The 26,004-nt window shown below is 39.4% G+C and overlaps 1 protein-coding gene and 1 non-coding gene across 2 annotated transcripts in view; one reads left to right on the top strand and one right to left on the bottom strand.

Annotated features, from left to right (window-relative positions):
- The window catches only part of LOC145403713 (PX domain-containing protein kinase-like protein), a 1,006,790-nt gene that overhangs the window by 750,012 nt on the left and 230,774 nt on the right, over positions 1-26,004 (top strand). The gene's annotated exons all lie outside the window — the stretch shown is intronic.
- LOC145403898 (5S ribosomal RNA) lies at positions 12,831-12,949 on the bottom strand. The gene has a single exon (XR_013898090.1). It is a non-coding gene; the product is annotated as a 5S ribosomal RNA (ribosomal RNA).

Genomic DNA, 26,004 nt, shown 5'->3' with positions numbered 1-26,004 from the left:
CCCTCCTTGCCAGCCTGCCCACGCACTGCTGAAAACACGTATTCTTGCCGTATTTTCGCCACCCAAACCTCTATATATTGCCATGAAACCTACATATCTTATTCGCCGATGTTTGTTCTGGCCGATAAGCCAAAAAAAAAAAAAAAAAAAAAAAAAAAACGAATAAAAGTACATTAGGCCGCCGGTAATAAACATTTCTGAACGTCAATTTCACTTCCTAACATCTTAGTTCGAATGTTTTTCATCATACAGAAAAATGTTATAAGAAGTTTTGATAGAGAATTTCATCAGCTTTCTAATGGGAAAGTCCGGTTATGATATGAGATGTAGTTTTTGAGAAAATAGCCAAAAACTGAAAGCCATTTTTGAAAAAAAAAAAAAAAAAAAAAAAAGATCTTTGTCCAGGGAGCTTTTCCGCAAAAGTTTTCTCACACGTTATGTATTTATTTCATAATTTTGTGTAGAATTTCATGATCTTTCTCATCGTCCATGCCAATTTTTGATAGGCCTCATAGTTTCCAAGTAAATCACAAAAAACTACTGGGTACTCACGGCCATGCTGCACTTTCGTCGTGTGCGCACAATAACCTTTATATTCCCGCCTATGTAACAACGACTTTTCATCAGAGATATTACATTGTTATGTCGTGTACATACGTAGAAGTCACTGATCTTTATCATTGTTCTTACAGGAAACTGATACGTCCAATAGTTTTTGAGTAAATGGACAACAATCGTAGAACACTCCTCCTTGCCCGCAAACAAGATAAAAACACTCCATTTCCTTGCCTCTGCCACACCTACATATTTTTGCTTGTTAAATTTTATTATTTTCTATTTTTACTCAGAGTTTACACATAAAATATCATAAGCTTTTTGATAGTGCTCTCAGAAACTTGACATGCCCACCAGTCTTTTTGCTAGGTAGTGATACTGAAGTTGGACTTTCTTCCATCTCATATGTGTATATGTAAAAAACAATACTTATTTACTCATGTACAGTAAATCGTTGCAACAGCACAACAGTCACACTTGTGTAACGTTGGCCTGGTGCTACACAATGTATAGGCCTACTGTAGCACTATGCATGGCTGAGAGGTGACGATAGCAGAGGGGCACATGTGAACGAGTAGAAAAGACAGGGCTTTGAAGGGGTGGTGGGACTGCAACTGAACCAAAACAGTGCTCTGCACGCTGGGGCCACCATCTTGCCTGAGACAAGCGACTGTCGCCTTACGTGTGCCTGGGGCATCGTACGAAATTTTCCGAGGGCAATATCGTTAGAGTGGGAAATTCATTGCAAATTGGATTTTGGGGTGGAACTTTTCTGTTATCGTTTTAGCAAATTATCGTATACCGAATCAATGTATATCAAGTCGTGACTTTATATATATACTGTACACAGTAAACGCTCTCTAATTCTAACCCGAATAAATCGGATATCGGTTAATTCAGATCTTCTTGACCGCCAGACAAATAATTTTAATTCGGATAGAAATACGAATTAAGCGAGACAAGTGTGAACAAGGGTTCCAGTTGGGGAATTCCTCGCCACGGTGCTCAGTTCAGCCCGAGCCTCTCCCTGCAACAGATGTGCTCTGAGTGGTCTCCATCGTAAAATGTGACATATACTGTATTTACGTGAAAAATAGGGGGTTAGGTTCTAGGAGGCCCATATTTTTTGTTAAAAGTATATTTAAAGATAGGTTACTATAAATATGTCTGCCATAAGACACCCAAGACTGTGTGTTTACATACAATGTCGCCGACTGGACACATCAGTGCGCTCTAACCTAACCGAACCAACTATTTTGCCCTCTAATACTCCCCATTAAAATTTTAACCACCAGGGATTGACACGAAGCCTCTTAAAAGTCCTCATTACCAATCAAGGAAAAACTCATGACCTAACCAACATGTTAATGGCTGCCCAGCATCATGCATGTTTCGCCAGGAACCACTTTTGGCGCACTCATTAAAAAAAAAAAAAAATGCAGTATGAAATTATTTTTGTAAGTCATTAGTCATCAACAATTAAGGAAAAAAAAAAACTATACTGAAGTCATCGGCATGGAGTAATTGCATACTTCTCACTTCTCAGATACAAACGAATGTGGTATTTGTGAATAATGCACAAGTCAGCCAAGCAGTATAATTTGTATGCTTATAATTCACAAGAACTGAACTCACATAATTATCTTACCCAACTATTTATGTCAACACGTAGTGTCTTCACATACCATAAGAGCCGAATTTTCTCGACCATAGACAATCAGTTGATAACAAAGGTCAGGCACAAAGCCTCCTTTTTTCTTCTTCTTCTTCTACTTCTTCCTCACACTCGTTGCACTAAAGGCGGAAGCATGAATTTTACTGTTCCTTCATCATTAACTTTTTTGTTTTTTCCAACAAAGAAACTATCCACATTGTAAACGCATCCAACTCATTTTATCTGTGTGATCGTTTGCATTTAAACTACATCACACGTCACTTCATCCAACAGTTTTACATTTTCCTTTGGAATAAATGCTTTTCTTGTGTTTATAGAACTTTCATAGTTCTTCGGCCTAACTAAAGTTAGTTTGGAACCATGTGCTCAGACTACTGAGAGGAAATGAGGAGCAAGGAAATAAGCAAATAAACGTTTCTCATCACAGCAACCATCCACACTGTACAGGCAGGCAGTGGCATGTGATATGGGACGTGGGTACAGTACTGTACTGTACTATTCGATGTTTTTGCGAAAAAGCCATGTTTAGTGAGCGTGGGTGTGCTTTAGGAACGGGCAGGCATGTGCTCTGATAATTCGAATTTTTGGATGTTTCGACATGGGGTTCCCCCCAATTGATCCGAATTGGAGAGGGTTTACTGTATATAGTAAAAGCTTGATATAACGAACGCGGGACATAACGGAAGCTTGAGAAAACAGAACGATTTTTTTCCGTAAGGTACTTGTAATATTCCAGTGGTTTTCCGTTCTGTCGCGAGGCGTCAGGTTTCGGTAACGGAAACAAGCTAGTTTGTCCATGGCTGTGGGAAAATCATGATGCACCGGAACATTTCCGGTCGATCATGAGGTGTGGGGCTTTGTCACAGGCCGCGGCAACAAACTGTTTTGTCCCAGGCCGGGTGAGGCCACTCACCTCGCTGTAGTCTACCAGCAACCCCCGCACAGTTCAAATCTTCTCTCCAAGTGTGTGTGATTACCTTGGCATTACAAACTTTTTTGTGCCTTTTCTGTGGAAAATAAGCAAACCAATCATTCACCATACCTAAAGTGCAGGAAAAAAGGAAATGGTGAGGCTTTCTCTGGGCCAGAAATTAGAAATAATCCTGACATATGTTATGGGGCTGTGTCAGGCATAATTCTACAAACAAGTCATAACCTCCCCCATTTGGAGGTGAGTTTTTTACTGTTTTATTTACTATTATTACTGTATTATTATTATTGTTGTTGTGGGTTCTGACTGCTCTGTTTGTATCATTATGACAACCATAGGCAGCATGTGTGTGTGTAGCAAAAGAATCTATTTAGTAGCAACTGTGTATAGGCTTCAGGTCATGAGTTAGGGAAGAAATATGTGAAAACCGCAGATTTCCGTAAAATTCCATTCCATCTATGGTTTTGGAACGGAAGCTTGAAAAAGCGGATTATTTGATAAAACAGAATAGGGGTTGGCTGAATTATTCCATTATATCAAGCTTTTACTATATATATATATATATATATATATATATATATATACATATATATGTGTGTGTGTGTGTGTATTGATATTTAGATAGATAGATTTATATACCTATCTATCTGTCTATCTATCTATCTATCTATATGTATACACACACACAGTCTATCCTCGTCTAACACGGTTTTCGCTAACAAGAAACTATTCTAACACGGTACAATTTTCCGGACACACTATCGCTTCTAACACAGCCATTGATGAAGCTAATACGGTTATTTGAACCTGGTGGGAGGTAATGAGATGAATCATAAGGGCGTTGCCTTGCCAACGGGCATCATCCACCCCCCAGCCAATCATGCCTCAGCATTCTCGCTTTTGAACTACCCAGCCAATCAGGACACTCCCTGCTCCCACCTGCCTCCCCACCCTGCCTGCTTCCTCCAGCATAGTGTGCCTCCTTTTATCCCCCCATGAGATAAATAAAATGTGGCTTTTAACTGTAATACTACTCCTTTATAATTATTAAAATCATATTTAATGCTTTCATGGAGGTAAAAATTGGGGAGTATAAAAAATTTTTGCACCACAAAGGAGAAGAAGTGGACTTTGGGCAATGGTGCCGAAGAAAATAGGGGGTTTCAAGAGTCCCTGTAACATGAAATTTCTTTAACACGGTTGGGGTGCGGAAGCAATTAGCCGTGTTAGACAAGGACAGACTGTATGTATATATATATATATATATATATATATATATATATATATATATATATATATATATATATATATATATATATATATATATATATATATATATATATATATATATATATATATATATATATATATATATATATGTATATATATTATACAGTAATCAATCCAATATCCGACGTAATAGAGCCATAGGTAGGTCCGGATATTGGTTCTGTCCGGATATTGGGCCCCAGCTTATGGACTTGTACTTATGGACCCTAACTCAGAGAAACACCTATACAACTCCCTTTGGACATGCATAGCACCTATTTAAGACCCAAATCACACCAATAAGACACATAAATGACTGAAATAAATGCAAAAGAAACATAAAATGAGGGTTTAGAAGTAGGTTCATACAATAATAAACATTCTGGTGACTGGCTCCTGGACTGGTACTTATGGACCCTAACCTAGCCTAACTCAGAAAAACACCATCCTACTGCACATGCATAGCTCCTAACACCCTATTCACACCAATAAAGGACATTAAAGAGTGAAATGAGGTAAGTATAGTATGGAAAAAAGTACAGTATGAAACATTCTTATGTCCGGATAGTGGTGATGTTCGGATATTGCGCGTCCGGATATTAGAGTGATTACTATATATATTCATTCATTCATTCATTGCCAGACGCCATGTATCCCAAATGGGGTGGCCAAGGGCTTAGAGTTAATTGTTTTACAGGGAGGGGCACTAATCCTCCACCAACCCCACTTGACACGTAAGGAGCCCTTGAATTTTCCCGTTTTTCTGAGTATTCCTTTTGTCTGGATATATATATATATATATATATATATATATATATATATATAAATATATGTATATATATAAATATATATATATATATATATATATATATATATATATATATATAAATTATATAAGTATATATATATATATTATAAAGATATAAATATATATATATATATATATATAGATATATATATATATATATATATATATATATATATATATATATATATATATATATATATATATATATATAAATATATGTATATATATAAATTTATATATATATATATATATACTGTATATATATATATATATATATATATATATATATATAGATAGATAGATAGATAGATAGATATATTTATATATATATATATATATATATATATATATATATACAGTAATCACTCCAATATCCGGATCAATAGAGCCATCGGTAGGTTCGGATATTGGTTTTGTCCGGATATTGGGCCCCAGCTTATGGACTTGTACTTACGGACCCTAACACAGAGAAACACCTATACAACTCCTCCGGACATGCATAGCACCTATTTAACACCCAAATCACACCAATAAGGCACATAAATGACTGAAATAAATGCAATAGACACATAAAATGTGGGTTTAGAAGTATGTTCATACATTAATAAACATTCTGGTACTTATGGACTCTAACCGAACCTAACCTAACCGAACCTAACCGAACTCTGAAAAACACATTCCTACTGCACATGCATGAGGTAAGTTTAGTATGGAAAGAAGTACAGTATGACACTTTCTGGTAAGTATAGTATGGGAAAAAATACAATATGAAACATTCTGGTAAATATAGTATGGAAAATAGTACAACATGAAACATTTTGGCTACTTACAGCAAGTCCCTGGCCACCTCGATGAATAACCGCCTCCTCTCGGACTCTGACAGTAAGAACGATTTCCTGAAGCACTTGCACTACACTCTTCCTGAAGTCTTGCACTGAACTTAGTCACTAACACACAGAAGTCCGTTCTTTTCACAGTGTTCACTTTAGTCCAAATAATGTTCCATTAAATTTAAGTGTTGCACATTAACTTTTCCCAAGTTTTTTTAAGTTTCCAAAGCCAAAACAAAGAAGGTTAGTTACGTTAAATTTCTTTTCTACTTAGTCTTTTCTCCCAACTTGAAAACCTTAACACAACACACCGTTTTTTTCACTGCACAACACTCAAAATTCCCGTGTGGTCTAGTGGAGAAGTTCTTGCTGTTTATTCACTGTCAGAGCCCGAGAGTATCACTGGCAGGCATCCAAGGGGTGCATCGGTGGGTAGTGGTGATGGCGTACCGACTACAGAAGACTCTGAAGACAGCCGCAAACTCACGTCGAGCGGTGATTCCACTGTAGCTGATGTGCTGGGCTGTGGCTCGGAGCATGAGGGCCTGTCTTGGGGAGGCAACGGAGTGGAACCAGGGCTTGGCACAGCGGGGGTCACGGGCCTGAAAAAACTGTCAATCGTTGACTGACGCAAGGACCGACGATTCTGGCGATTGATGATGCGCTGCCGGAAAGCACGCACTTCCTCCACGAGTCCCAAGGGCCCCATCTCCCTGTCGCAGTCCGGGTGTTCCAGGTAGTCTAGGACGAACTCTAGATGTTCCCGGAGTGCGCTCAGCTTGGGGATGGCTGGAGTAGTGTCCTGCTGGGCGGAGTCTGCATCATCATCGCCTTCGTCGTCGGAATCTTCAAGTTCGGGACTGACACCAGCAACCGAAGACGCGATCTCGATATCAGACAACGTCTGATACCCAGGATCGCCCTCGTCGTCGTCCAACCACTCACGAACATCGTCCACATCAACATCGTCGCCGTGCGTACGTAGCCGTGCATGGAAGTCATCCACGTCAAACCCTAGGAAATCGTACTCCACATCTGTTCCGAGAAGCAGACGAGACCAACCATTTTCAAGAGTTTTCACAGGGACTTCCTTCCATGCACTAGCCCAGTTGTACAGCGCTGACTTGATGTTGTAGCGGCGAAGGTTTTCCAAAGTCCGCTTGCCTCGAGTGTCACGTCCTTCCCTGCGCTCGTCCTCGTCCTCGAGAACCACCATCACCTCGTCCAGGAACTTCCGACGGTACAGGCGCTTTGTTGCCACGATCACTCCTTGGTCCATTGGTTGAATGAGAGCAGTCGTATTAGGTGGCAGAAACATGCACCTAATACGGCCATTCTCAGCAACCAAGTCCTTGTCGCACGGGTGGGCAGGTGCATTGTCGAGGAGAAGGAGAGCCTTTACCTGGTCGCGAGGAATTCCCAGTGTCTTCGTCTGGTAATGTATGACCTCCTTGACGAAGTGATGGTGAAACCAGTCTTTGAAAATCACAGCTGTGAACCATGCTTTCAAAGAATGGTACCATATGACAGGAAGGACATCCATCACCCCACGAAGGCACCGAGGCTGCTTTGCACGGCCAACAATAACGGGCTTAAGCCGGTGCATGCCGTTAGCATTGGCACAACACAAAGCAGATATCCGTTCCTTAGAAAGCTTGCGGCCAGGTACACGCTTCTCCGTCTCATCGGCGAGAGTGTTCGTTGGCACCGAGCGATAGAATAGGCCAGTTTCGTCAGCGTTATAGACTTGACCGAGAGTGAGGCCCTCCCTGTCGATCAAGCCTTTCACCTTGTGCCGAAACTCGTCCACTCCATCCTCGTTAGCGTCCAATGCTTCGCCATGTGCTTTACGGTTAGTAAGGCCATGTCGCAACTTGAACGCGAAGAGCCAACCCTCGGATGCCTTGAAGTCTAGGGCGTCGTGAAGCCTTGCAAACTTCTCAGCAGCAGCCTTCAGCTCCGTTCCACGTACCATCACACCAGCTGCACGTTGCTGTCGATACCAAATCAACGTGGAGCGGTCGATCTCTGCATACTTGGGAGTAAACATAACCTTCCTCTCCACGTTGCGTTTGCTTCTCGACGAGAAGTCAGCCGTGTACTGCATGAGCTTGTCTCGGGAACGCTTGATATCAAACAAAGTCGACCGGGCCAGGTTGAACTCGCGGAGAATGCGAGAGGAAGACCAACCCGCATCAACCTTCTCCAATATCTCCCGTTTCTTCTCCAGAGTCAACACCACTCTCTTCCTTTTCTCAGGAGGCGGGGCCATCATCACACACACTAAGAGTAGGGCAGAGAGCAGCAGGAGGCCTTGCAGCAAGTACGGCACCACCACAAAAGCGAGCACGTGGGCAGCCATGACGAAGAGCGTAGGTCTTGTCGCGGTGAGAGACAGGCGGGAAGTGGGGAGGATGCAGCGGCGCTCTATCGGACGTCGGAGGAATGACGAACCAAAACAATGCTCTCACGCGGCGCGCGTGGCAAGTTCAAATTACGGACGGCAAAAAATCGATTTTTTTTCCAATTTTTTTGGATTTTCGGACCATTTTGGGAATGTTTGATCCCAGGACGATAAGGTTCGGTTAGTGGGGATGTTCGGTTATTGGGCGTCCGGATATTAGAGGGATTACTGTATATATATATATATATATATATATATATATATATATGTATATATTTATATATATATATATATATATATATATATATATATATATCAATCAATCATTTCCTGTGGCACCCTCGGGGATGCATAGGGCCTCGATGAACTCACACCACCACATCCTATCTTGTGCTAACTCCTCAAGATCTCCCCAACACTCATCTCCAGCTTCCCGTCTCATTGTCCTCACCCACGTCTCTTTTGGCCTTCCTCTACCTCTCCTACCAGGTGCCACCCACCCTGGTGTACCTCGTACTATTCCCTGTCTCCTATACACATGTCCTAGCCACTTCCATCGTGAGAATCTAACATATTCATCGATCGGCTGCACTCCCGTTATTTCTCTAATTCTACTATTTGGTATCCTTTCCCACCACTTAACTCCTAATATTCTTCTAAGTGCTTTATTTTCAAACACCAAGAATTTATTTTCCCTAGTCACTGTGCTGTACCAAGACTCGTGTCCATAAATTAAGATACTCCTAACCATTACCTTATAAAGTTTGATTTTTGTATGCACAGAGAAATTGTTATTATTCCAAATATTTTTAAGCATTCCCATTGCCTGATTAGCCTTCTTTAACCTTTCCTCGAATTCAAAGTTCAAAGAACCATCCTTGGCTAAATAAGTACCTAAATATTTAAACCTATCAACTTGCTGTACAACCATACCTCCAATTACACATTCCTGCGCATTTTCCATATTCATATTGATTATTTCAGCTTTTCCACAATTAATAACCAAACCCACCTTGCGACCTTCACTCACCAAACAGTCCAACACTCTCTGCATCTCTTCTGGCCCATCACAAATCAAAACTATATCATCTGCATAATCTAAATCCAAAAGTTTCCTGTTCTCTCCCCAAAGTATACCTGCACCGGTTTCTGTTCCAACACGTTTCATAATGTAATCAATGACCAATATAAATAGTAAAGGCGATAGAACACCACCTTGAATTACTCCGGACTTGACTTCAAACGAATCACTCAGACAACCATCAACCATCACTTTACAAAATGTGTCCTCATGCATGTTCATAATGACCCTCACAAACTCCTCTGGTATTCCATAATGTCTCATGATCTTCCTCATAGACTCTCTCGAAACACTATCAAAAGCCTTTTCAAAATCAACAAAACAAAGACTTAACGGTACTCTCATTTCATTAACTTGCTGCATCAAATGCCTAACTATAAAGATCTGATCATTGCAACCACGTCCCTTTCTAAAACCAGCCTGTTCATCCCTCAGAATACCCTCAACCGCCGGCTCCAACCTGTTTAACAACACTCTACTGAAAACTTTCAAAGCTATCGGTGACAAAGAGATTCCCCTCCAATTACCACATTCACTCAGGTCTCCTTTCTTCGGAACTTTAACAATTACACCATTCTTCCAAACTGATGGTAGTAACCCCGTCACCCATATCTTATTGAATAGCTTGGTCAAGATCATTATTAATCTATCCCCCTCCACTTTAAACATTTCTGGAAATAAACCATCCTCCCTGGTGCCTTATTATTCTTTAACTGTTTTACTGCTTTCTCCACTTCTGCAAGCCTCAACTCTCCTGTTTCTATATTTAAATCATCCTGAGCAGACGGTATATCCTCTTCTGGTGGTACTGGTCTATTAAGAACTGTCTCAAAATGCTCTTTCCATCTATTTTTAATATCTCCATCTTTCGTCAATAAATTTCCTTCCCTGTCTCTAATAGGTATTTCCTTGCGTTCACCTGCATTACCACTCAGTTCTCTCTCTCTCTCTCTCTCTCTCTCTCTCTCTCTATATATAAAAAAAAATATATATATATATATATATATATATATATACACAGTACAATCCCTGCTATCCGGTATCCAGACAAAAGGAATACTGAGAACAATGAGAAAATTCAAGGGCTGGTAAAAACGTCAGTAAGTTATAACTGTGCGCCATTTTGAATGGACCGCCAAACCGTCGTTTTATCGTGTCACGCGAGGCTGGGTGAAGTCTGACTAAGCGAGGTGAAGGCATTTCTGGCTAATGTAAATCCCTAGTAAATCCTCTTAACCAGCCCTCCTCCTCCCTCTTTCCCTTACTTGAATTCAGTCATCCTCCACACCCTCCACAATTTCCACAAATCACCAGTCTGCTTTTTACCACCAGACAGTAAACAAGCTCTCATGCTGTTGTGTTGCTCTGATGGACGGTAATTTCAACATTCCAAAATGCCTAAAGAGCAAACTAAACGTAAGCGTGTCATGCCTACCTTGAAACAGAAGCTGGACATATGCAATAGACTTGAAAAAGGCAAACATTATAAAACACTGATGACCGAATATAATGTAGGAAATCCAACGATTTATATAAAGACCCAGCATCCAAGCTCAATGAATTTTTCATGAATAGCGAGACAAGTAAGTCCATTGAAAAAAGGCATACTCTTCATTGTTCGAGTGGTTTTGCTTAGAAAGATCTAGGGGAGCACCTATTTCTGGTCCTCTTATCGAAGAAAAAGCAAGAGAGTTTCACAATAAAATGAATACAGAAGTCGAATGTGATTTCAGTGTTGGATGGTTAAATCGTTTCAAAGACAGGCATGGAATTTGTAAGCCAGACATCTCGGGAGAGAGCAAATCAGCAAATGCCGGTGTTTTTCTTCCTAATGGACCGACTCTAACTTGCACCACATAAATTCATCTTAGAACGCATGTGTGCTGCCAGAGATGGAAAAAAAAAAAAAATGTTAATAGGAATGAAGGTGTACTTTGTTGGAAGAAAAAAAATATATATATGCTTGCACTTCATAAGTACATCATGTATTTTATTTTGAGCAAAATAGCTGATTGGCGGCAGGTGAAGGGTGGAATGATGGAGGTCAGTCGGGGCCGGGACCGTAAGCAAAGCTTTGTGTGGGGGCACAGGTGTGATAATTCTACAGTGCAGTCTTAACATCAGTTCACCAATAAATGTTCAAGATTTTATTTCTTTATTTTTCCACTTTTATGAGTACAGTACATACAACGAATACTTTGGTGGTTAACAGTGGTGCAAAACAGTGGCGGAATGGTGGCAGTCAGTTGGGGCCGGGATCGTAAACAAAGCTGATGTGGGGATACAGGTGTCTTGATAATTTACCAATAAATATTCAGGATTTTATTTCTTTAGTTTTCCACATGAGTACAGTACATACAAGAAATTATTTGGTAGTTAACAGAATGGAATTGTGCATTTTGCAGTACCGGTACTGCAAGGCATTGCATGCACGTCCATTATGGCCATGGTGTGTGTTTGCGAGGCAATTTTTCAGGTGGAATCTCTTGGTGTGCCCCCTGATGTGAGTGGTGAGTTCCTGAATTGTATTTACTGCTGTGATAATGATCGCCTTTGTATAGATTTGAATATCAGAACTACGGGAAAAATCTGTAACCGGGAAGGTGAATTCCCCAAGCTGCCCGGTTAACTGGGATTGTACTGTATATATATATATATATATATATATATATATATATATATATATATATATATATACACACACACACATATATATATATATATATATATATATATACACACACATATATGGAGCCTCTGTGGTACAGTGGTAGAGTGTGCGTTTCGCACACGGGTGGGCCAGGGTTTGCGCCCCGCCAGGGTAATAAACTTTGGGAGTGTTCACCCAGCCACGTACTGCATTGGCGGACACAAGGGGTGCTGTGGTTGAACCATTGTCGCTTACTGTAAAGTATGCTTGCACCCAGTCAGCCTGCACGGGCCGATTACACTTGGTTCACAGACTACACACACATCCAAAGCCACTCCAACACTATAATTACACTTACAAGCACTTCTCACCCTACATACAATCTCTACCAAACAGCCTAAGCCACTTGGTAGAGATACATTGGCTGTATCATCCCGACTTCGGTCGGGATAGGCCGGTCCTGCAGTGGATACTCAAACAGCTGATGATGATGATGATGATATATATATTCATTTTCATTCATTGCCAGACGCCATGTATCCCAGACGGGGTGGCCAATGGCTTAGAGTTAATTGTTTTACAGGGAGGGGCACTAATCCTCCACCAACCCCACTTGACACGTAGGGATGCCAACAGCATCTGGTGTTCCCAGGCGGTCACCCATCCAAGTACTAACCAGACCCAACGTTGCTTAACTTCGCTGATCGGACGGGAAGCGGTGTACTCAACGTGGTATGGCCATATATATATATATATATATATATATTTGTTTATATATATATACATAAATACATACCGTATACACACACACACACGAATCAGCCACAACGGACAGACGTGTCTCTCAATAGCTCCCAGACCCAGGCTGCATACCTTAAGTAGTTTCCAGGAATTATGTTTATCCTGTCTCCTATGGTTTTGTTTTAAGTTTAAAATATTGCAAGTTAATATAGACTTCCAAAAATGTAAGATTTGTGGGGAAGAATGTACATGAATGTTTTGTAGTATTTTTCGGTAACAGCTGTTTTTGCTACAGTAACCAACATCCAACATGGCCGAAAATGTAAACACTGAGGGACTTGAATTTCCAGGATTTGATAAAAATACTAATATCATGGATCTGGTTAAAATATTGATGATGAGGATTAGTGAACTTGAAAAGAAAGTGGAGAATTTAGTGTTAAAGGACGTGTCTGAGAATACGGAAATTACTGTACAGAGTCTGATCCAGTCCAATGAGACGGCGAATGAAGAAATCAGAAATTTGATGCGTGAAAATATTGAATTGAGGGGGAAACTAGAAGAGAGTACTAATAAAACAGAAGGTGAGTAATGTATTGAAGAACATAAGGCAAAGTGGGCACACGTAGAAGATGAACAGAAAGAAGTGGTTAGCTTAAGAGAAATCATCCAGAAAGAAAGGGAAATGAACAAGAAAAAGATGGAAGAAAATGTAGTGAAAATACTGAAGAAAAAAGAGAAAACAGTGAGAGAAACTGTAGAAAGGAACAGATGCGTGGTAATATTTGGAAACAGGGAGGAGGAAGAAAAGGTTAGATTCGTGAGACTCGAGAGAGACATGAACCTGGTGAGAGGTATATTAGGCAAAATTGACCCCGAAGGAGACAAGTGGGTAAAAGAAATTGAAGAAGTAAGGAGGATAGGGCCTTATAAGAAAGGGGAAACAAGACCAATGAGAGTCAAGTTGACATCAGAAAGTTTAGTAAATGATATACCTGTACTCAAAATGGCCTGGAAATTAAGCAAAGAGGGAGGGAGGGAGGGAAAATATTATAATAAAAATAGATTTAAATGAAGAAGAAAGAGAAGTTTTAAAATCATTGAAGGATCAAGTAAAGCAAAAAAATGATAAGAGGACAGAGGAAGAATGTAATACTTTTTTTTGGAGAGTAATGGATATGAAAGTAAGGAAGTGGTATATAAGAAAATAGAAACGAAGGAAACTAAGGGGGATAGCTATGAAAGATCAGAAATTGAGGAAGTGGTACTGATGGAGAGAAGGAGAGAAGAGGGTATAAAATACATCAAAAATAATTTAAAGGTGATATACACTAATATTGATGGTTTAATATTGGCAAAGCTTGAAATTAATGATTTCTTGAGAAAATATGAACCTGATGTCATGTGCTTTGTAGAGACCAAATTAAGAGAGGATATTTATGCTCATTTGGGAGACAGTAAATGCAATCTGTGGAGAAGAGACCGAAAAGAAAAAACGGGAGGAGGAGTGATGATAGCAGTGAAGAACAACATAAATGTAGATACCGTGGAAATGGGAGAAGGCAGGGCTGAAGTGATATATATGAAATTAGAAACTGGAGAGAAAGTCAAGTGAGATATGGCGGTAGTGTATGTTCCCCCTAAGACGAGGACATGGAATGATGATGAATACCAGGAGATGTCAGATATGGCTAGTTATTTACAAAAAACAGTTGAGAAAAGCAACAATATAATTTTGGTGGGTGACTTTAACTGTAAAGAGGTGAACTGGGAGGAATGGGACTCAGGAGGCAGCGAGGATTCATGGGGCACTATATTATTAAATATAATAATGAATAATGTGATGACACAGTGGGTCAAAGAAGAGACACGGTTCCGAGGTGAGGACACACCAGCAAGGTTCTATTTACTGTTTACTAAAGAACCTGATGTAATAGATTCATTAAAGTATTTCTGTCCTATAGGAAAAAGTGATCATGTGGTCATTGTATTCCAGGTGATAATAGGGAACGTCGAGCCAAGAGATGAGCTTCATAGGCAGGGAAGATACAACTTTGGGAAAGCTAATTTCACAGAACTGAGAAAATCTTTTGAAAATACGGATTAGAGAAAATTCAGAGAAACAAGAGAGATACAAAGGAAGTGGGATATCTTTCTAGACCTCTATAATTTGGGAGTGGAAAATTTTGTACCAAGAGTAAGAGGGAAAGAAAACAGGAAAAAGGAGTGGTTTAATAGAAGCTGTATGATAGCAAAAAAAGAGAGAGATAAGGTGTGGAACAACTGGAGAAAGAGAGGTAACACCAAAACAAAGGAAGAATATAAAAGAACTAGAAATGAATACACAAGAATACATAGAGAAGAAGAAAGGAATTTTGAAAAAGGTATAATAGAAAAATGCAAAGATGAACCCAAACTGTTTTACAGATTTGTTAATGGCAAACTGAAACAAAAGGAAGGAATCACCAAATTGAAATTAAAAGGAGAGGTCTATAAAGATGCAGCAATGCAAGCTGAAATAATGAACAAATGTTTCCAATCAATTTTCACTAATGAAAGAGAGTTTGTGGAAGGGGAGGGAGTGACTAGAAAAGTACCGGTGATAAAAGATATAAAAGTGGAGGTACAGGAAGTGTACAAATTATTGGAAACCCAAGATGTAAGTAAAGCCCCAGGACCTGATGGAATTTCTAATTGGGTACTGAAGGAATGCAGAGAATAACTGGCAGATAAAATTCACAGTTTAATCATGTGTTCTCTGGAAGAGGGGAAAGTGCCAAAAGAATGGAAGCGGGCAAATGTGGTACCAATTTATAAGGGAGGAAACAGGGAAGAACCCCTGAATTATAAACCAGTTTCTCTACCCATCATCGTCGCAAAATTGTGTGAGAGAATCCTGAAAGACAGATGGATGAAGTATCTAGAAGAGATGAATATTTTGGCCGAATGTCAGTTTGGATTCAGAAGTGGAAGGTCATGTGTGTCTAACTTGTTGAGCTTTTACTCATGAGCGATTGACGTGGTACAGGAGAGAGATGGTTGGGTGGATTGTGTGTACTTAGACTTAAAGAAGGCCTTTGACAAGGTACCTCATAAGAGACTAATGTGGAAACTAGAATATATAGGAGGACTGAAGGGGAAACTCTTGGAATGGATGAGAGACTTTTTGAGGGTCAGACAAATGAGGACAGTAATAAAGGATAGGATGTCTGGATGGAGGGAAGTAACAAATGGAGTCCCCCAAGGCTCGGTGTTGGCGCCAGTAATGTTCCTGATTTACGAAAATGATATGGTAGATGGAGTGAACAGTTATGCAAGTCTGGTTGCTGATGATGTAAAGATCTTGAGGAAGGTAGAGGTTGAGGAGGATTGTAAAATGCTGCAGGAGGATTTGGATAGGATACATGATTGGAGCTGGAGGTGGGAAATGAAATTTAATGTAAAGAAATGTAAAATATTAGTAATGGGTAAAAGTACCAGGAGGCCATCACTGAATTATTTTTTGGGTAATGAATTAATCACTAAAATGAGAGAAGAGAAAGACTTGGGAGTACTGGTCCAAGATAGTTTGTCACCTGAAAAGCACATTAATAAGATAGTTAGAGAGACTTATAAACTCCTGACTAACATAAGAGTAGTATTTCATTATATGGATGAGGAAATGATGAAAAAATTGATAGTGGCCATGATCTGCCCCAGGTTAGAATATGCAGCAGTAGTGTGGTCCCCACACAAAAAGAAAGATATAAACAAGATTGAGAGAATACAAAGAACAGCAACCAAGATGGTCCCCAGTCTGGCAGACTTGTCATACAGAGAGAGGCTGGAAAAGCTGGATTTGCCTTCCTTAGAGGAAAGGAGAAAGAGGGGAGATATGATTGCAGTGTTCAGGACCATGGTGGGAGTGGATAAAATTGACCGAGAAGATCTGTTTTTATGGGATAAGAGAGCAACAAGATGACACGGAATGAAATTGAAAAAGTCAAGTTGGTTGAAGGATATCAAGAAACATAGCTTTCCTTACAGAAGTATAGATTTATGGAATAGCCTTGACAAAGAGATCATCCAGTCTAAAAACTTAAATGAGTTTAAAGCTAAATTTGACTTACTGAGAAACAGCGATGGAAACCCACGAGTATAGCATATTTCGTGTGTATCTCAATTAGGTATGTTGGGTAAATACATAAGTATTTGGAACGACTTAGACAAAAAGGTGGTGCAGGAGAAAAACATCCATGTGTGTAAAAGTAAACTAGATAAATGTGGATATGGAGACAGGACAACACTAACATCGCTCAATTCCTGTATACTACAAATAGGTAAATAGGTAAATACACACAGGTCACTGACGGAGACGGAGCTCTTTGTGGATCGTGGGGAATTAATCGCCAAACCAGCGGCGAAGAGGAACCCAGCCTATTGTGATGACGTTAATGAATACATGAATGGTGGTCCCATCTGATATTAGTGAAAAAAGTGCAGATTTCAGTCAGACAAGAGAACAAAACACAGTGGAAGTGGAAAGTTTTCTTAAATTGCATCATGGCAAATGGAGGTAGATCTTTGTTTACATCTGATGGCAATGAATTTGCGGGCTTTACTGACGAGGATAAGGGTACAGGAAGTGCGAAACTGAATCAGACACGAGTAGCAGGAGTGGAGAAAATGGCGTGGAGGAATGTCCAGGAGTTATAGAAGGTATGGACAATAATTAGAGAGTTACAGGAACAGACCTTAGAACAAGAAAAAGAGATTAAGATACTTCAGAACATGTTGGATAACGTCTGCACACGCAGTGCTGACCAAGAAAGGCAAGTTACACAATTAAAACAGAGTAATGAATCTGCCTCAAATGAAATAAAACAGCTCAAGAGGGAAAGTAAGAGGTTGGAAGAAGAAAGGGACAGGATGAAAAGTAAACTAGATGAGCAGAATCAAAATCAAGGATGCATGATGAACATATTAAGGAAATCAAGGAGCAACACAAGGGGTGGAAGAAAATTCAAGAGGAAGGAAATATAAATTTGAAAGAGATTATAGAACAACAAAGCAAGGAAAAAGTGGAAAAGGAAATGGTTAGGGTACTAAGAAGTAAAGAATCTTTAGTCAGGGATGTAGCAAACAAGAAAAAATGCATAATACTTTCAGGACTTTAAAAAAAAAAAAAAAAAAAAAAAAAAAAAAAAAAAAAACGGATGAGAGTAAGATCAGAAAAGGAAAGAGAAGAACTGAAATAAGTCAAAAGAAATAGTATCAGTAGATATGGAGGGTAACAATGAAGCTCAAGAAGAGATTGAAAAAGTGTTTAGGCTAGGAAAGTATGAGGATGGATGGGCGAAGCCACTTAAAGTAAAGTTTACGGGGTGTCTGTTCAGATTTTTGGTTGAAAATTAATTTATGCATCAATCTACATGAAACATTACTGGATAATAGCTGTGATACCTACTTAAGCATGTAGAAAGTGTCAGGACGATACATGAAAAAAAGAAAAAAATATTCAGTAAAATCTTAATATATATACATGTATTTAACCTAACTTTCACTGGCTATTGGTCTTAAGTGAGTAAACATAAAATCATTTTAAAAATATCAGATTAAATTAATCATTTACAAATAAAGCTCAGGGATTTGTTTTGCCAAATATAGCTATTATCCAGTAAAATTTCATATTAATTGATGCATAATTTCATTTTCAACCAAAAAAATTAACTGACTCCCCTTAAGTCGCAGGTAATGGTAAATGAAATCATCAACAGGACATGGAAATTATCAGAAAAGGGGGAGTTCAAGAATGTTTGGATAAGAAGAGATGCAAATGAGGAAGAAAGAACTAAGATAAAGGGAGCTAGTAAGGGAAGCAAAGGCAAAAAACAGAGAACAGAGGAAGAGAAGACAGTGTTGTATTGGAGAGTTATGGATCAGAAATTGAGGAAGTGGTACCGATGGACAGAGGGAGAGAAGAGGGAATAAAGAACAACTAAAAAAGTTGGAAAGTGGCATATACTAATGCTGAGGGTTTAATATCAGCAAGGTTAGAAATCAACAATTACTTGAGGGTACATGAACCAGATATTATGTGCTTTATAGAGACCAAGTTAAGAGAGGATATTGATATCCATATGGGAGATGGCAAATACAAACTGTGGAGAAGAGACAGAAATGAAAAAAACAGGAGGAGTGATGATAGCAGTGAAGAACAACATCAGTGTGGAAAATGTGGAACTGGGAGAGAGTAATGCTGAAGTGATAAATATGAAACTAGAAACTGGAGAGAATGGCAAGAGAGACATCACAGTGGTGTATATTCCCCCTAAGACAAGGGCATGGAATGACGATGAATACCAGGAGATGTTGTCAGACATGGTTTGTTATCTACAGAAAATGGTTGAGAAAAGCAACAACATAATTCTGATGAGTGATTTTAATTGTAAAGAAGTGAACTGGGTGGAATGGTATTCAGGAAGCAGTGAAGATTCGTGGGGCACTATATTGTTAAATATAGCAGTGAATAATGTCATGACCCAATGGGTCAAAGAAGAGAATGAATTCAGAGGTGATGGCACGCCAGCAAGACTAGATTTACTACTAACCAAAGAACCAGATGTAATTGAATCCTTGAAATTTCAGTGTCCTGTAGGAAAAAGTGATCATGTGGTCATTGAGTTCCAGATGATAAAAGGGAACATGGTGCCAAGAGATGAGCATTCTAGGCAGGGAAGAAACAACTTTGGGAAAACAAACTTTACAGGATTGAGGAAATTTTTCGAAAATGCAGATTCGAGAAAATTCAGAGAAACGAGAGATGCAGAGGAAGTGGGATATCTTTCTATACCTCTATAATTTGGGGGTGGAGAAACATGATCCAAGAGAAGTGGGAAAGAAAACAGGAGAAAGGAGTGGTTTAACAGAAGGTGTATGATAGCAAAAAAAGAAAGGGACATGGCATGGAACAAATGGAGAAAGAGAGGTAATAACAGAACAAAGGAAGAATATAAAAGAACTAGAAATGAATACAGTATACAAGAATACATAGAGAGGAAGAAAGGAACTTTGAAAAAGGCATAATTGGGAAATATAAGGAAGAACCCAAATTGTTTTATAGATTTGTTAATGGCAAATTGAAACAAAAAGAAGGAATCACCAAACTGAAAGTAGAAGGAGAGGTCTATAAAGATGCAGCACTGCAAGCTGAAATAATGAACAAATGTTTTCAATCAGTTTTTACTAAAGAAAGGGATTTCGTACAGGGGGAGGGCATGACTAGAAATGTAGTGGTAAAAGATATAAAAGTGGAAGTACAGGAAGTGTATAAATTCCTGGAAACTCAAGACGTAAGGAAAGCCTCAGTACTGGATGGAATTTCTACTTGGGTACTGAAAGAATGCAGAGAACAACTTCGGATAAGATTCACGATTAAATTGTGTATTCCCTGGAAGGAGGGAAAGTGCCTCGGGAATGGAGGAGGGCCAATGTGGTACCAATTTATAAGGGAGGAAACAAGGAAGAACCCCTGAATTATAGACCAGCATCCCTGACCAGCGTAGTTGCAAAATTGTGCGAGAGAATCCTTAAAGACAAATGGATAAAATATCTGGAGGAGATTAACATTTTGGCTGAAAGTCAGTTTGGATTCAGAAGTGGAAGGTCGTGTGTTTCCAACTTGTTGAGCTTTTACCCAAGAGCGATCGATGTGCTACAGGAGAGAGACAGCTGGGTGGATTGTGTGTATTTAGATTTGGAGAAAGCCTTTGACAAGGTACCCCACAAGCGACTAATGTGGAAATTGGAACACATAGGAGGACTGAAGGTAAACCTCCTGGAGTGGATGAGAGACTTCTCCAGATGGAGGGAAGTAACAAGTGGAATCACACAGGGCTATGTGATAGTGTCAGTAATTTTCCTGATTTATGTAAATGATATGGTAGATGGAATGAATAGCTATGCAAGTCTGTTTGCTGGTGATGCAAAGATCTTGAGGAGAGTAGAATTTGAGAAAGACTGTAAAATGCTGCAGGAAGAAGTGAATATGATTCAAGATTGGAGCCAGATGTGGGAAATGAAATTTAAGACAAAAAAATGTAAAATATTGGAAATGGGTAAGAGAACCAAGTGGCCATCACTGAATTATATGGTGGGTAATGAACCAGTCACAAAAGCGAGAGAAAAGAAGAAATTGGGAGTGCTGGTCCAGGATAGTTTGTCACCGAAAAAACACATCAACAAGATAGTTAGAGAGATGTACAATCTCTTGACTAACATAAGAGTGGCATTCCATTACATGGATGAGGAAATGATGAAAAAATTTATAGAGGCCATGATCTGCCCCAGGTTGGAATATGTGACAGTACTGTGATCCCCACACAAAAAGAATGATATAAACAAGATCGAGAGAATACAAAGAACAGCAACCAAGATGGTCCCCAGCCTGGCAGATCTGTCTTATGGAGAGAGGCTGGAAAAGCTGGATCTGCCTTCCCTAGAAGAAATTAGAGAGAGGGGCGATGTGATTGCAGGGTTCAGGCTATGATGGGAGTAGATAAAATTAATAAAGAAGATCTGTTTGTATGGGATGGGAGAGCAACAAGAGGACACGGAATGAAACTGAAAAAGCCAAGTTGCTTGAAGGATATCAAGAAATATAGCTTCCCTGTAGATGCATAGACCTGTGGAACAGCCTGGACAAAGAGATCGTCCAGTCTAAAAACTTAAACGAGTTCAAAGCAAAATTCGAGGAAAAGAGACGGGACCCCACAAACGTAGCTCATTTCATGTATATCATAAGTAGGTAAATAAAGTAGGTTTATACACACACACACACACACACACACACACACACACACACACACACACACACACACACACACACACAATCAGCCAGAGCCAACAGACGTATCTCGACTGCTCCCAGCCACCGCTGCAAACCTTAAGTAGTTTTCAGGAATTATGTTTGTCCTGTCTCCTGTGGTCTTGTTTTAAGTTTTAAATACTGTAAGTTAATATAGACTACCAAAAATGTAAAGATTTATTGGCAGAGGGTATACAGTACATGAATGATTGTACTATTTTCGGTAACAGCTGTTTTTGGTACTGTAACAAATCTTAAACATGGCCGATAATGTAAACATTGAGGGACTCGAATTTCCAGGATTTCATAGTAACACTAATATCATGTGTTTGGTTAAAACATTCATTATGAGGATTAGTGAACTTGAAAAGAAAGTGGAGAATTTAGTGTTAAAGGACAATTCTGAAAATACTGAGATTACTATACAGAGTCTGATCCAGTCCAATGAGACGGCGAACGAGGAGATCAGGAATTTGAAGCGTGAAAATATCGATTTGAGGAGAAAACTAGAAGAGAATAGTAATAAAACGGAGAATGAGTAGTGTATTAGAAGAGCATAAGGCAAAGTGAGCACATGCAGAAGAACAGAAAGAAGTGGTCAGCTTAAGGGAAATCATTCAGGAAGAAAGGGAATTGAACAAGAAAAAATGGAAGAAAATGTAGTGAAAATACTGAAGAAAAAAGAGAAAATAGTGAGAGAACCTGTAGAAAGGAACAGATGTTTGGTAATATTTGGAAACAGGGAGGAGGAAGAAAAGGTTAGATCCGTGAGACTCTAGAGAGACACAAACCTGGTGAGAAGAGTATTCGGCAAGATTGATCCCGAAGGAGACAAGTGGGTAAAAGAAATTGAGGAAGTAAGGAGGATAGGGCCTTATAAGAAAGGGGAAACAAGACCAATGAGAGTCAAGTCGTCATCAGAAAGTGAAATAAATGATATACCTAAAATGACTTGGAAACTAAGCAAAAAGGCAGGGATGGAAAATATTATAATAAGAAAATTTTTGAATGAAGAAGAAAGAGAAGTTTTAAAATCATTGAAGGAACAAGTAAAGGAAAAAAATGACAAGAGGACAGAAGATGAATGTAAAACTTTTTTTGGAGAGTGATAGATATGAAAGTAAGGAAGTGGAATGTGAGGAAATAGAAGTGAAGGAAACTAAGGGGGATGGATATGAAAGATCAGAAATTGAGGAAGTGGTACCGACGGAGAGAAGAGGGTATAAAAAACATCAAAAATAATTTGAAGGTGGTATATACTAAAGTTGATGGTTTTTATATTGGCAAGGCTTGAAATTAACGATTTCTTGAGGGAACGTGAACCTGACGTCATGTGCTTTGTAGAGACCAAGTTAAGAGAAGACATTGATGTCCATTTGGGAGATGGTACTGTAAATACAAACTGTAGAGACAAGACAGAAAAGAAAAAACGGGAGGAGGCGTGATGATAGCAGTGAAGAACAACATAAATGTAGATACCGTGGAAATGGGAGAAGGCTGAGCTGAAGTGATATATATGAAATTAGAAACTGGAGAGAAAGTTAAGAGAGATATGGCGGTAGTGTATGTTCCCCCCTAAGACGAGGACATGGAATGATGATGAATACCAGATGTCAGATATGGGTAGTTATTTATTGTACAAAAAACAGTTGAGAAAAGCAACAATATAATTTTGGTGGGTGACTTTAACTGTAAAGAGGTGAACTGGGAGGAATGGGACTCAGGAGGCAGCAAAGATTCGTGAGGCACTTTATTATTATATATAATAATGAATAATGTGATGATGCAGTGGGTCAAAGAAGAGACACGGTTCCGAGGTGAGGACACACTAGTATGACTAGACTTACTATTTACCAAAGAACCCGATGTAATAGAATCATTGAAATATTTCTCTCCAGGAAAAAGTGATCATGTGGTCATTGAGTTCCAGATGATAACAGGGAACTTCAAGCCAAGAGACAAGCTTTACAGGCAGGGAAGATACAACTTTGGGAAAGCAAATTTTACAGGATCAAGAAAAATTTTTGAAAATGCAGATTGGAGAAAGTTCAGAGAAACAAGAGTTATACAGAGAAAGTGGGATATATTTCTAGACCTCTATAATTTGGGAGTGGAAAAATTTGTACCAAGAGTAAAGGGGAAAGAAAACAGGAAAAAGGAGTGGTTTAATAGAAGGTGTATGATAGCAAAAGAAGAGAGAGGTAAGACTTGGAACAACTGGAGAAAGAGAGGTAACAACAGAACAAAGAAAGAATATGGAAGAACTGGAAATGAATACAGAAGAATACATAGAGAAGAAGAAAGGAATTTGGAAAAGGTATAATAGACAAATGCAAGGATGAACCCAAACTGTTTTATAGATTTGTTAATGGCACTGCTGAAAGAAAAGGAAGGAATTAACAAACTGAAAGTAGGAGAGATCTATAAAGATGCAGCAGTGCAAGCTGAAATAATGAACAAATGTAATCGGTTTTCACCAATGAAAAGGAGTTTGTGGAAGGAGAGGGGTTGATTAGAAATGTACTGGTGATAAAAGATATAAAAGTGGAGGTACAGGAAGTGTATAAATTTCTGGAAACTTAAGATGTAAGGAAAGCCCCAGGACCTGATGGAATTTCTGATTGGGTACTGAAGGAATGCAGAGAACAACTGCCAGATAAAATTCACAGTTTAATTGTGTGTTCTCTGGAAGAGGGGAAAGTGCCACAAGAATGGAAGAGGGCAAATGTGGTACCAGTTTATAAGGGAGGAAACAGGAAGAACCCCTGAATTATAGACCAATGTCTCTAACCAGCATGGTCGCAAAATTGTGCGAGAGAATCCTGAAAGACAGATGGATAAAATATCTAGAAGAGATGAATATTTTGGCTTAATGTTAATGTGGAATCAGAAGTGGAAGGTCATGTGTTTCCAGCTTGTTGAGCTTTTACTCATGAGCGATTGCCATGCTACAGGAGATGGTTGGGTGGATTGTGTACACTTAGACTTAGAGAAGGCCTGGCCTTCGACAAGTTACCTCATAAGAGACTAATGTGAAACCAGAGTATATAGGAGGACTGAAGGGGAAACTCCTGGAATGGATGAGAGACTTTTTGAGAGACAGACAAATGAGGAGAGTAATAAAGGAAAAGATGTCTGGATGGAGGGAAGTAACAAGTGGAGTCCCTCAAGGCTCAATGTTGGTGCCATTATTGTTCCTGATTTACGTAAATGATATGGTAGATGGAGTGAACATTTATGCAAGTCTGTTTGCTGATGATGTAAAGATCTTGAGGAAGGTAGAAGTTGAGGAGGAATGTAAAATGCTGCAGGAGGATCTGGATAGGATACATGATTGGAGCTGGAGGTTGGAAATGAAATTTAATGTAAAGGAATGTAAAGTATTGGAAGTGGGTAAAAGTACCAAGAGGCCATCACTGAATTATTTGTTGGGTAATGAATTAATCACAAAAATGAGAGAAGAGAAAAATTTGGGAGTGCTGGTCCAAGATAATTTGTCACCTGAAAAACATATTAACCCTCCTAGACACACTCACGCGATTCGCGTGACGTCGCCTTGCACTAGGTCTTGCACAGTCACTCGAATCGCGTGGTTTAGGCACAAAAATATTCGTCAGAAAAAAACTTATAGGCTGATTTGCGTGATTTTTGGGTGCGTCATAGGGTCGCCAAAGCTTTCTCGAGGTAAGTCATTGGCAACGCTGTGTCGCTTCATCTCCCTCACCCCGCTCCCTCCAACCTCAGTCATTGTCAAGCAGCCAGGCGGTGAGAGTGACAGCTCGCGTTTCCCTTTAAATCCTCCATTATTTTCCCCCTCTTGCCCGAAGCAAAGGCCCCTATTGACTCAGTGTGATAATACATTGTATGTGAACATATAGTGACGTGATAATGTCGATGGAACATATATATATATATATATATATATATATATATGTGTTGAAAAGGAATAATGGCGGTTAGGAATCGTTGGGCCTTGGAGAGAGACGCATGGTCAGTGTAGCGGGGTTTTGCCACTCCGCCCCCCCGTAGGACGTATGGCGTGAGTTGAAGTATGTCAGTAATGCAGCCAAGGCCTAAATATATAGTGTGTGAAAGTTACTGTGGATGGCATGGTGAAATTTTATGGAGGCAGCAAGTGTTACGGATGGCGTCAGGGCAACCCGGAAGTCGGGAGGGGAGAATTGTAGCGGTGTTTTATGGCTTGAATTATTGTGA

Source organism: Coenobita brevimanus, chromosome 61 (genome assembly GCF_032717465.1).
Source record: "Coenobita brevimanus isolate Jiangsu-jjx chromosome 61, ASM3271746v2, whole genome shotgun sequence".
Taxonomy (NCBI): Eukaryota; Metazoa; Arthropoda; class Malacostraca; order Decapoda; family Coenobitidae; genus Coenobita; species Coenobita brevimanus.
This window is presented reverse-complemented; position numbering and strand designations above follow the sequence as displayed.